Source organism: Macaca mulatta, chromosome 9 (assembly GCF_049350105.2).
Source record: "Macaca mulatta isolate MMU2019108-1 chromosome 9, T2T-MMU8v2.0, whole genome shotgun sequence".
Taxonomy (NCBI): domain Eukaryota; kingdom Metazoa; phylum Chordata; class Mammalia; order Primates; family Cercopithecidae; genus Macaca; species Macaca mulatta.
The window spans coordinates 138,922,246-138,935,507 of NC_133414.1; positions in this window are offsets into that span (position 1 = coordinate 138,922,246).

Consider the following 13,262-nt stretch of genomic DNA (forward strand, 5'->3'; position numbering starts at 1 on the left):
CATTTGTGTTGTTTAAGCCACTAATTTTGTAGTAGTTTGTAATAACAGTAGTGGAAAACTAATACAATATCAAAAAGAAAATTTACCTTGTTCTATCAATTTTTGGTTTAACTTGGCTATTTATTTAAGATACAACAATTTTTTTTGGAAAGCCAACTCTCTTTTCTTTTATGTTTTCTTCCTTTCCTATTATGCTTAGAGCTCCTCACCATGGAGCTGAGATAAAAGTTGTGTTTTCTTTGTTTTTGCTGATTTCTTTTTTTTTTCTTTTTTTCTTTTTGAGATGGAGCCTTGCTCTGTCACCAGGTTGGAGTGCAATGGTGCAATCTCAACTCACTGCAACCTCCGCCTCCCAGGTTCAAGCAATTCTCCTGCCTCAGCCTCCCAAGTAGCTGGGCTGCTAGTGTGTGCCACCACGTTAGGCTAATTTTTTGTATTTTTAGTAGAGACAGGGTTTTACCGTGTCAGCCAGGATGGTCTCGACCTCCTGACCTCGTGATCCACCCACCTCGGTCCTGATTTCAGTTTTTACATTTAATTTTATAATTCAGTAGCCCTTAACATTCACTTCTTGTTGCAGATACTTTGGGAATCTGATGAAATCCACAGATGCCCCACCTATAGAACACAGATACATACATGTGTAATCTGTCTACTAATATTTGTGAGGGGAGGAGGATGTTAAATCATAAGCAGATCTCAATTAGAGTGCGAAGAAGTGTTCTATCTGGGTGAGAATAGGTGATTTCAGTCAGCTGGCAAGGGGGTGGGACATTTGACAGGAACCTTGAAGGATGGAAGGACTCTGGTGGCCACAGGTGGGAAGGAGCTCCCCAAGAAGAGAAAGGGATGAGCCAAGGCAGGAAGGGTATATATGTCCCACCCACTGTGACTGGGCCAGGGTACCTGAAGGCAGGCTACAGAGGCAAAGGGGATCTCATGCACCTGCTTCTGATCTGACCTTGGTCCAGCCCAACACATGGATGACCAAGAAGACATTATTCTGCAAAAAAGTCAAGAGAGAAGCTAGGCCCTAAGGAAGATCAGGAACTCTGGAGGAAAGAGCTCAGGAAGAGAAGCACTGAGTGTTGATATTGGAGAGGTGGAGAAAATGATCTGATACGATGAAGTGTTAAAGGAACAGTAACACCTTGCCCAGAATGCTTTCTTCCATAAGTTCCATACAGATACATACAGTGACCTGCAGGGGAAAAAAGTGGGAAAATATTATTTCTAACAGTGCTTTTTTATAGATAATGATTCAGACGAAGGCACAGAGAGAGGTTAAGCAATTTGTCTAAGGTCAACGATTTGTAGAAGTATATTCCCACAGAGTAACGGGGGAGAATAGCAGCATATTTAACACCAGCATTGATAGAATTTATAAGTGCATGGACTTTGGGGAAGCTTTAAGGATTCTTAAAAGTGATTCATATCATTCACATGTCAAATAAAAACACAGAGATTCAGGAGGTGTAAGTAACTCATCTAAGACCACAAAGCTATTAGAACCAGACTCAGTCCCAATTCTCAAGAATTCTTAGCATTGCAAAGGGCACGTTACCCTAAGCAGTTATGGCAAAGTTTTGCCAATGACATAGTAGAATCTGGTGCTGAATCCTGCTTTGGGTTCAGACCAGCTTTATAAGCAGCCCCACAGAACTATGCTTGACTGGGTCTCTCTGACTGGTGAGCAAATCATTTCCTTTGGTGTGCTCCATTGAGATTCAGGAAAATTTTAATGTGGTCCACTCCTGGGCAATATGGCATCTAATTACCACCTTCACATAAAGGCGTCTTGTGGCTTGGGACCCTCTCTATGGCACACAGGACTGTTGTGGTCCCAGCTCAATCCGCGGTCCAGCCTCATCTCCCTTCACTCCGAACCACACGCCTGAGCCCCAGCGACATAGAACCCCCATGCCATGCCCATGCCCACCAAGTCGGCATGACCCAGGGCCTTTGCACATGCTGTGTGTGTTCCCTGGTCTCTGCTTTCCCCTGCCGTGCCAGTGAAATCCTACCTCTTCAAGATTCATCATTTAAAAACCTATCTTCTACACCCATGTTCATAGCAGCATATTCATAAGAGGTGGAAACTACTCAAGTGTCCGTCAACGGATAAATGAGTATGTACAATGTGGTCTATCCATGCAACGGAATATTATTCAGCTGTAGAAAGGAAGGAAATGCTGAGGGTGGCTACAACACAGATGAACCCTGAAGACATGATGCTAAGTGAAATAAGCCAGTCCCAACAGGACAAATCCTGTGTGATTCCACTGATAGGAAATCCCGAGAGGAGTCAAATTCATAAAGGCAGAAAGCAGAATGACGGCTGCCAGTGGCTGGGGCGGGGGGAGAATGTTGTTTACTGGGTATAGAATTGCAGTTTTGCAAGATGAAAAAGTTCTGGAGATAGACTACATCGCAATATGAATGTACTCAATGGTACTGGGATGTGCACTTCAAATGGTACATTTTGGTGTATTTTACCACCACTTTTTCAAAACTATTTTTATTTTATTTTATTTTTATTTTATTTTATTTGAGATGGAGTCTCGCTTTGTCGCCCAGGCTGGAGTGCAGTGGCACGATCTCGGCTCACTGCAAGCTCCGCCTCCCGGGTTCACACCATTCTCCTGCCTCAGCCTCCTGAGTAGCTGGGACTACAGGCGCCCACTGCCACGCCCGGCTAATTTTGTGTATTTTTAGTAGAGACGGGGTTTCACCGTGTTAGCTAGGATGGTCTCGATCTCCTGAACTTGTGATCCGCCTGCCTTGGCCTCCCAAAGTGCTGGGATTACAGGTGTGAGCCACCACACCCAGCCTTTAAAAACTATTTTTCAAAACCCTATCCTTTATAAAGGCTTTCTTGAGTCCCCACAAGGAGTGAGCTACATCCCACTTTGGTGTCTGACCACAGTCCTCTGGGCACACTGACCATGGACACCAAGTAACTACTTACTGAGGTGCTTCCTTCTTCTGCAAGCGGCAGGCCTCTTGAGGGAGTATGGCCTGACACCGACTAGTCTGTATAGCCGCACACTCTGGCATGGCTCCTGGTTAATGGCTGGGGCTCCACACATCTTTGCTTACCAATGAGGACTGTAAGTAGGACGTTACCATGAGGCATCCAGCCTTCCCCGGCTCTTTGATAGAATCACAGATCCATGAAGATACCACCTGATGCCTTGACAACTGACAGGTCATTTATAAAGAACGGGCTTTGATAGATTAAACACTTTCCCCTTGAAAAATGGAGATAAATATGAAAACATTGCACATCCTGAAGCAATCGCATGATTTACAGGGACATTAACGAGAGCTGCGCCCTGCCCAGCTCAACTTTGCATTGTCGGCATCTAATTCCCCTCCATAGCCTTCCTCCCCTTATCGGGATCTGCAACCCAGGAGCCTATAAATATCGTGGTAGCATATGACCAGGGGTGTCAGAGATGTCAGCTGTGGGGATAAAAGTGTCTGTCTAAGAGGCTTGAGGATGAGTCACAGTGAAGGATGGACTGGAGACAGGAGGGTGAGTGGTAATTACAGGCCTGGGGTTTGGGATGCAGGAGCAGAGGTAGCCTTGGAGGAAAGGAGGAAGGAAAAGGCTGAAGAGTTGCTGAGACCTGGCCTCGTCCCTGGGCCTTCCTCCTCCTCCAGAATATCTGGCAGCTGTTTGCTGTTCTCAGCGCTTGTGCATTGGGCCTGGTATCTAGGATGTCATTGACTCTCAACCCAAGTCTTAGCACATGTTCATAGTTCCCTAACCCTATGCCACATCCCTCCCACTCCCATGGTCAACTATCTGGCCTCAGCTTGGGATATGAAGAGGGGCAAGTACTCCAAAGAGGGGTGAGTAGTAACCCAGAAATGTGTGTGGAGGGGGCTAATCAGTGGAAAGTGGGTGAAGGGTTTGGAGTTCAATGTCAATGAGAATCTCAGAACCAAGGTTTCACAGAAAGTCTGGCAGGATTCATAGGGAACCTTTCGGGGGAATGAGACTTAAAAAAGGTCCAGGGCTGGGCACAGTGGCTCACACCTGTAATCCCAGCACTTTGGGAGGCCAAGACGACAGGATCACTTGAGGCCAGGAGTTTGAGACCAACCTGGGCAACATAGCAAGACCTCATCTCTACAAAAAATGAAAAACATAGTTGGGCATGGTGGTGCGCACCTGTAGCCCCAACCACTCAGAAGGCTAAGGCAGGAGGATCATTTGAGCCCATGAGGTTGAGGCTGCAATGAGCTATATTGGCATATCAGCGCCACTGCACCCCAGCCTGGATGACAGAGTACCAATAGTAACTCATGTTGATTAAACACTTATTCATTGTCAAGCACTGTACTAAGCACTTTTAAATGGACTATCTCGCTTATTCCTCCAGTGACTCTACACAGTATATTCCATGATCTCCACTTTCCTATTAAGGACATTAACGCATGGAGAGGTCAGGTGACCTGCTCAAGGACCTGTGTGATGTCAAGATAAGGATAAATGTGGAAAGGCTGCATGGCCGCCATCATAAACCAAGATAAAGAGCCTCAACCCTGTGCCAAGTCACTGTGAAAACATGCTAGTGGTCACCAGACACAGGCCAGCGATTGTAGTCATCACCAGGAGGTAGATGGTCAGAAGCCAGAACTAAAATGTCATCTAGGTATCGAGCACTCACGATACCTTGGTAAAGGGGGCAGGGGAGGAAGTGGGAGCAAAGTAGGTTGGCTGCTTTGGTCCCTGCCCCAAGACGACAGCTTCCAGCAGTGAGGCTGAGCACACTGCGTGCAGGATGCCAAGGGACACTGAGCAGCTGCTGCCGCCAGGGAAGGTTGACTCCTACCCCAGGTCCATTCCCACACACTCCAGAAAAATGTGGGCCACACAGAGACAGTGTCCTGACCTGGTAGCTCAGATACCCATGCCCTTTTAGAAAGGGAGAAGACAGTACCTTGGCAGGAATCCTCTACCTGCCTCTTCTCCAGGATCTGTGATGAAATCCACCTGAATTTATAGGCTCAATTTTTAATGATCGCTCATTAAACTTGCAATGAAAAAAGATCAAGTGCATTGTAAAGTAGATACTGGAGAAAATATACTCACTTTGATTATTTTCACCCTGGAGATATGCCACATGGGTGAAGCCCACACTGCATTCAGCACTCGGCAGATTTTCCATAGGGCCCGCTTCAGGTCAGGCACTGTGCTTGGCACTGGGGCGGCTTTCATGTCAAAGAAGACATGGGCTTGGCGCTCAGTTTCAGGAGGGAGGCAAACAGGTCAATCAGTCTGCAATAAGACTGCCGGAAGCCCCATGGTAGGAATGTACCTGGGGCTCTGCAGGAGCACAGCCCAGCATTGCTGTCTGGCTTGGGTGTACCCAGAAGCCAATCCTAAGACTGGAATTAGGTCGGGCGCGGTGGCTCATGCCTGTAATCCCAGCACATTGGGAGGCCAAGGAAAGTGGATCACCTGAGATCAGAAGTTTGAGACTAGCCTGGCCAACATGGTGAAGCCCCTTCTCTACCAAAAATACAAAAATTAGCCAGGTGTGGTAGCACATGCCTGTAAATCTCAGCTATTCAGAATGCTGAGGCACAAGAATCACTTGAAGAGGTGGAGGTTGCAGTGAGCTGAGATTGCGCCACTGCACGCTACCCTGGGCAACACAGCGAGACTCTGTCTCAAAAAAAAAAAAAGACAAAAAGACTGGAATTGACATACAAGAAGCTACCCAGGAGGCTCCAGGTATGCTGTAGGAGAGTGAAGAAATGAGACAAGGAAGGGCACATTATCAGCCAGCTCCCCCATGAGATGGAGTGTCATTTTGCTGGGAACTCCAGGAGCCAGCTAGAATACCTACCTCTGAGTTACCCACTGGAGAACTAGGGAGCTGGGGTATTTATGTGCCAGCTCTCACCAGTTGCCAGATGAACCTGCTCCCAAAGACCTTTAATTCCGTGGCACTTCTGACCTGCTGTGCAGGTGGCAAGCAGAATCCCTCAGGCCAACAAAAGCTCATGCAGACCCTGGGCGGCGGCCGGGGAGCACTGGAGTGCTAAACGTGGGTGGGTTCGCGGGGCCCCCATGGGGTCTGGCCAAGGGCCACACACCTCCCAGCATTTATTTTTAAGGGGTTCGTCTTGCCTCTCAAACAAGACAATAAACCTGACCAAAGATAAAGGCCACTCGTATGCCTCTCGGCATCCAGCCACACAGCATGGCCACGTGCTTGACCAATACCCTATGCCAAGATCAGGAGGTTTACATGGATAACAATTTCCCCAATAGTTCTCATGGTGTGAGATCAACTCAGTTTTACAGAGAAGGAAACAGACTCAGAATCAAGCCTGCTGCATGTGAGCTGTCGGTGTTATGCGCGGCACATCCACAGGGCATTCTATTCATGTGGACTTCTACGTGGATAGAGCCCTCTAGGGTTGTGCAGTGCGCGGCCTGTGCAACCATACACAGGGGCCCTATGTGAGAAAGGTTATGACACTTGCCAAACATCCCACTACTAAGAAGGGCAGAGTGGAATCCTCACCTGTCTGCTCCAAAGCCTGACTCCTCGTCCTCAGCCTCTTTGCAACCAAAGCCTGGGGAAAGCACTTCATAAATGCTTAAAGACAGCACAATGCTCCAAAAAACACCATCTTAACTCTTCAGTCCCTGGATGCCACTGAGTCATTTAGCTTCATGGCTTAAAGGAGCTGCTCATAAAACCAAGAAGAAACCAGACCCAGCCAGGGGGAGGCATGAGTCATGCCAGGCAGAGGGAAAGAAACAAGCAAGAATCAGAGATGCGGAAGTGGGCCCGAGAAAAATGCAGAGCTCTTTAGAAGACAACAAAAAAGCCAAAGCCACTGGAAGGCAAATGGATACAGACAGAATGAGGGAGGCTTAGAAAAACAAACCCCACAGCATCGCAAGGAACTCGGGGCCCCATGAATGCGAGGGATTCCTTTTGGACTCTGGCTCCCTGTAAATAAACCTCCCTTGAGACCATCGCTGGGGAGGAGGTCCTGGTCAGAGGTGCGCAGGGTGATCCTGGGGACCCGGCCACGATTCCACATTAATGTCTCTCTGGCAAGAACTTGAAGCACAATCTAGCCCAATTCCGATGGAGGATCTGAGGCCCTCGGCCGCAGGGTAGGTGCCCAGTGCTGTTGGTCAAACAGGAACACTGTTGCCAAGAACAGAGGCTTGTCTGAGCCCAAACCAACACCCCCTCCTGCTCCCTGGGGGAAGACTCCCACTCTTGGCTTCTAGGGACCCTGCTGTGGGGATTCCTCTCAATTCAGTGAGGGTCCCTGAGACTCCACACCCCACCCCTCCGCTTATCTCAAGAGCTGCACTCCCCTTCTCTTTCCCACTTTATCAAGTTCTTCTCCATCAGCACGCAGGCCCTGCACTTGCAATTCATTCCTATGCTCTGTCTCCATCTCTGGCCTCCTCCAGACAAGCTTGGAGCCCCAGGACCCCAGCGAAGTCATTCTTATCAGGCCACACTTGAGCTCCATGTGACCAGGTCAGTGGTCCCTGCTGTGTGCTTGCCTTACCTTCTTAGCCCCCTTCCCCATGGTGAACCACTCCTCCCTGCTGAAACACTTCTCCCCTGGCTTCTAGGACCGTATATCCTTTCCGGGGCTCCCTCCTGGTCCTTTGGGTGTGCCTCCTCAGCTCCCTGTGCTGGTTCCCCCAGTCCTTTTCTGACTCTAATTGATGGTGCATGTGAGCTCTGCTTGTGGCCACCTTCTTTTCCTCTCCACACATTTCTCCCGGATAATCTCATCCTGTCTCCAGGCTCCAAATGCCATTGACTGAACTCTGTCATCCCTCTCTCCTGCCCCCATCTCCTCCTGGAATTCTAGACTCCTTGATCCAACTGCCCATTGACATGGCCTAAGAATGATCTCAGACTGAACAGGGTCAAAGAGAATTTTTTATTTCCCACCCTTGCCCAGTCTGTGCCTTCCTTCATCTTGGTGACTTCTACTACCAACCACCAGCTTCTTAAACTGAGCATCTTAGAGGCTTCGTGGAATTCCCTCTTTGCCTGCCTCCCCACTTGCAGCTCGTTACTGAGTCCTGTTATGTCCCTGGCCTACCACTGTGGGCAAAGCTATCCTACTCTCTGGAGATCTCCAGCCTAATGGGTTCCTATGTCGACTCCTGGTCCTCTTCAGTGTACTCTTGATAGAGAAATTTGAGTCTTTTTTTAAAAAACATCAAATATGTTACCCTTAGCCTAAAACCCAAGGCTTGCCACTACATTTAGAATACAACCCAACCCTCTAGATCCCCTATACCTGTCTACCCCTCAGCTCTGATCTGCCCCGCTCTGACCTTGTTCACGTCTCTCCAGCCATCAGCTGTTTTTATCCCTTCAAAACACCGACTTTATTCCTCTCAGTGGGTCTTGGCTCTCCCCAGGACCTGTCCTCAAAATTTACCCCTGCCATCTTATTTTAAATTTCCTCTTCCCAACCTATACTCTCTCTTATCTCCCCTTATTTGAATTCTCTGCAGAACCCTTAATGCTATTTCCTTTGCTTTCTTACCCATTGCTTGTTTATTATCTTTGCTTGGAGCAGTGACTGCACCGAGAAGCATTTCAGTGAATTAAGAATGAATGAATGTTTGAATTGACCCAAACAATGGGCCTTCAAATATCTTTCAGTAATAGGTATCCTCAAAAGTCTTCTGAGAAGTAAATCACCCACAAGGACAATGAGATGACGATTCTTCTATCCTCAAAGACAAATGAGAAAATGAAAGTCATGTCCGGATGTCCAGTCAACAGGGCGCTCCTGCTACTTCTCTTTACATCAACCTCATCATTTCCATGAGAACATTTTACACCAGTGACACCAGCAATGACAGATAAAAATGGTCCCAATTTACAATCCTCAGACTCAAACTTCAAAGAAATGTTTATTTCCATCTTGACCCTTGACTCTCATCGCTGGTCACTAAACGCCATGCAATGAGCAATAGCTTGGCAGTCATGCCACACTTGTCAGCTGCCTAGGTCTTCCTTCACCCGGAATTTGAAATTTGATCAGTCACTTTGCTATAATTATGTGTCAGGATTATATTTTCATAAGACAACCAATTTGAAGTCAAAAGTATAGGTCCTAATGTAGACAGTTTTAAAAAACATACCAACACCATAAGGGTTTGTGAACCTCTATCAGATAATAATCAGAAGTCAGGGTGGCCCAGAGCTGTGCAAAGTCAAAACTTGGTGCTGTTGTTGTTCAAATGGGTAAACTCTATGTGTGTGTAAAGAGCACGGTCTAATAAGGAAAGGACTGGGCTAATGAAAGGGGAATATGCAGGGCTTTCTCTGCTAGAGATAGGTTTTGCCTTTTGGTGTCAACTGACGCTCTCAGACCCCATGTAACCTATAGCTATAGCCTATGGACCTTCTCCCTAAAATTCTGACTTTAAAACTGTAATGCATTTTACAATATGTGTTGGCTTAAAGCCTGATGAAGATAGCATGATTCATGTTACGCTAAATATTAATAACCAGCTTCTCCCCATCATTGTACTTTACATGAGGAGTTTGTGACTTAAGGATGAGCATTTCAATGCAGCCACAAGCCCATTGCTTTATGTGGGAAATCTCTCCTGAGGGTAGGGCCACCCCTGAATGACTGAAAGTTCAGGTGATTTACTGTGCCAACAACAAGAGTCCTGTTTAGAAGGCTCTTAGGCTGGGGGCGGTGGCTCACACCTGTAATCCCAGCACTTTGGGAGCCCAAGGGGGGGCAGATCAGTTAATGTCAGGAGTTCAGGATCAGCCTGGCCAACATGGTGAAACCCCATCTCTACCAAAAATACAAAAATTAGCCAGGCATGGTGTTGCATGCTACTCAGGAGGCTGAGTAAATAAAACGAGAATTGCTTGAAACCGGGAGGGTGGAAGTTGCAGTGAGCTGAGATCATGCCACTGTACTCCAGCCTGGGTGACAGGGTGAGACTCTACTTAAAAGAAAAAAAAAAAAAGGCTCTTAGCTCTTTTGTGTTGTGCTTTATCTTATCTCCCATCTGGTCTGGCATCTCCCATCCTTCTTTGCTGCCCCATGAAGCCCTCGTTGCTTCTTGCCAACTGAGACCTGCCTGCAGATCCATCCCATCACTCCTCACCCTTCCTTCCCACCACCCCACACTGAAGCTGTACTAGCCACAGACTGATTTGTGTCTTCTTAGCTTTCCTCACATCATGTTCTCTCTTCATGTAAGGTGTTTTCTCTCCTGCCTCACCTTCCCCATCAGTGCCCTTCCACTTACTCCACAAAGCATGGCTTCACCACCTCTGGCAGGTCTTCCACAACCCGGGACTTTGCTCCAGGCCCCTTCTCTGCAACCACCACACCCGGTGCATGCTCTGGGTTCCCAATAGACTATTGACTGGTCCACCTTCCCCAGCTGGTTGTGACATCCTCGAGGGCAGGGGCAGGGGCAGAGTGGTTTCTGGCACACAGCAGTCATTCAACAAATGACAATTGAATGAATCCTGAATGAATGAATGAGACAGGGCTTGTTTTACAGTTATTGCCAGAAGCTTCTTTTTTGTTGTTGTTGTTGTTGTTGTTTTTAACAAAGTGCCTGTTCCCATGATGTGAGCCACAGGAACCATAGACAAGAAGTTGGTGTCCAAGCCTGGGTGTAGCGTTAGCAGCGAGGTAGATTAGCTCTCAGAGGCCATTGTGGAGGTGGGCACAGGAATCAGTAGCTCCCGTAACTCCCACGTGTTGTGGGAGGGACCCGGTAAGAGATAATTGAATTATGGGGGTGATTTGCCCCATACTGTTCTCATGGTAGTGAGTAAGTCTCACGAGATCTGATGGTTTCATAAGAGGTTTCCCTTTTCACTTGGCTCTCATTCTCTTTTGTTTGCCACCATGTAGGATGTGCCTTTCCCATTCTGCCATGATTGTGAGGCCTCCCCAGCCACGTGGAACTGTAAGTCCGTTCAACTTCTTTTCTTTTATAAATTACCCAGTCTTGACTATGTCTTTATTACCAGCGTAAGTACAGGCTAATACAGATGCCAAACATGGAAGGCTCTCACTTGAGTTTCAGTGAGGAAAACAAATTTTCTGACATACCTACATTTGTGCAAAGGTGCCACAAGTAGAGACAAAAGAAGGAAAGGATTGGTAAAGGAATTTGAAAACAAAAGGCTAAAGAACTCAGATATTTAAAAATAATAACTGAATTAAAGAAGAGGTGCCAAGATATATGAATAGCATGAGACTGATGAGGAGCCATCCATAGACCCCTCAGTGTGGTTGCATCTGAGCAGGCAGCTGCTGTAGCATGAGCTTCCCTCTAGAGGAGTAACAAGAGGACTCTCCATTTACCTCATTAGCTTTAGGGCTGTACTGAGGCTCAAAAGACAATTGACAGCTTCAAGTTCCTGAAGCTATAAGAAAAAGGCGAGACTTATCTACCACCCAGGGGGCCAATATATATGTCAACAGGCCCTCACAGGGGTATGAGCTAGATACTTCCTAGCTGAGCTTCTCGTGTGCTAGGTACTAGATATCAACTTTGCAGATACAGAAACTGAATCTAGGGTTGACATAAGGAATAAATTTATGTTAACCAAATTTCCAAGAGGTGGATGAATGGATCAAAACAGCATACATGTTCATTTAAGTCAAGAAATAAAATAGGGACCAGGCGCGGTGGTTCATGCTTATAATCCCAGCACTTTGGGAGGTCAAGACAGGTGGATCACTTGAGGTCAGGAGTTCAAGACCAGCCTGGCCAACATGGTGAAACCCCATCTCTCCTGAAAACAAAAAAAAATTAGCTGGGCATGGTGGAACATGCCTGTAATCCCAGCTAGTTGGGAGGCTGAGGCAGGAGAATCGCTTGAATCTGGGAGGCGGAGGTTGTAGTGAGCCAAGATCATGCCACTACACTCCAGCCTGGGTGACAGAGTGAGACTCTGCTCAAACAAATAAATAAAATAAATAAAATAAAATAGGAAGTAGCATCCGTGAATATCCATGATTGTAGATCTGTGCATACTTTCCCCGGAGGGGAATCTGCAAGGGAGGTCATGTCGTCAATTGGAGGGCACTGAGGAGTGCAGAGTCAAGCGGAGGTTGATGTTCCGGCTGCCATAAAGAGAAGGCCTGGGGACTCTACCAGCCAACGCTCCCGTCTCTACTGTAAGGTGGGGTCGAACCCACTCCTCAGAAGCGTGGATTGGAGTGGACCCATCCTTGCTCTCTGTCTGCACCTTCTCTAACCCATCTCCCTTCCTCAGACTGGAAATGCTGGATTAGGTTTAGGACTTTTGGCGATAGCACCCAAATTTGTTGGTGTTACATTTCCAAAAGCCAGCGGTCTCCAACCTTTTGGGCACCAGGGACCAGTTCTGTAGAAGACAATTTTCCCACGGAATTGTAGGGGCAGATGGCTTTGAGATGATTCACGTGTGTTACATTTATCATTAGATTCTCATAAGGAGCACACAACCTAGATCCCTAGAGTGTGCAGTTCGCAACAGGGTTCCTGATCCAATGAGAATCTAATGCTGTGACTGGTGAGAGTGGGAGGAGCCCGGGTGGTAGTGCTCACTCACCTGTCGCTCTCCTCCTTCTGTGCGGCCCAGTTCCTAACAGGCTACAGACCCATAACCAGTCCACGGCCTGGGGGTAGGGGACCCTTGCCAAAAGCAATATTGCAACAAAGACTTGAGTGAAGGCAGCTTTGGGGGAAGGTGATCTCAGGAAGCACAAGAAGAAAGTGAGGAGGGTAGAGCCAATGAAGAAAGAAAAAAAAAAGTCTACGAAGGTTCATTAATGAGCAGGGTGTACCTGTGGTCCGCCGGTCCATCTGAGACACCACACGGAGCATGCCCAGTAGAGCTTTTATCCAGATTCTCTTCCCCACTGGGTGGTTTAGCCCTTGGGGAATTTACTCTCTACTCCACTTCCAAACTGTGCCACGTACGCCTAGGCAAGCTTCAAAATGCCAAAGAAGGCTTTTAAGCAGAGGGAAAGAGAGAAACCAGAGCTCAAGGCTCGAGCTGTCAGGGCACAAGTAGGGCGTCTGCAGAGGCGAGTGAGTTCACGTGAGCCTAGAGCCCATGCCACAGCTGGGAATTCCCAGATCACTTGGGCCACATATTTACAATCAGCTAAATGCTCTAAAAATGGAGAACTGTCTGATAATTGATTCCTTTTTATTCCCAGGAGGAGTCCTCTCCTGATGACCTCTGCTCAGGCCC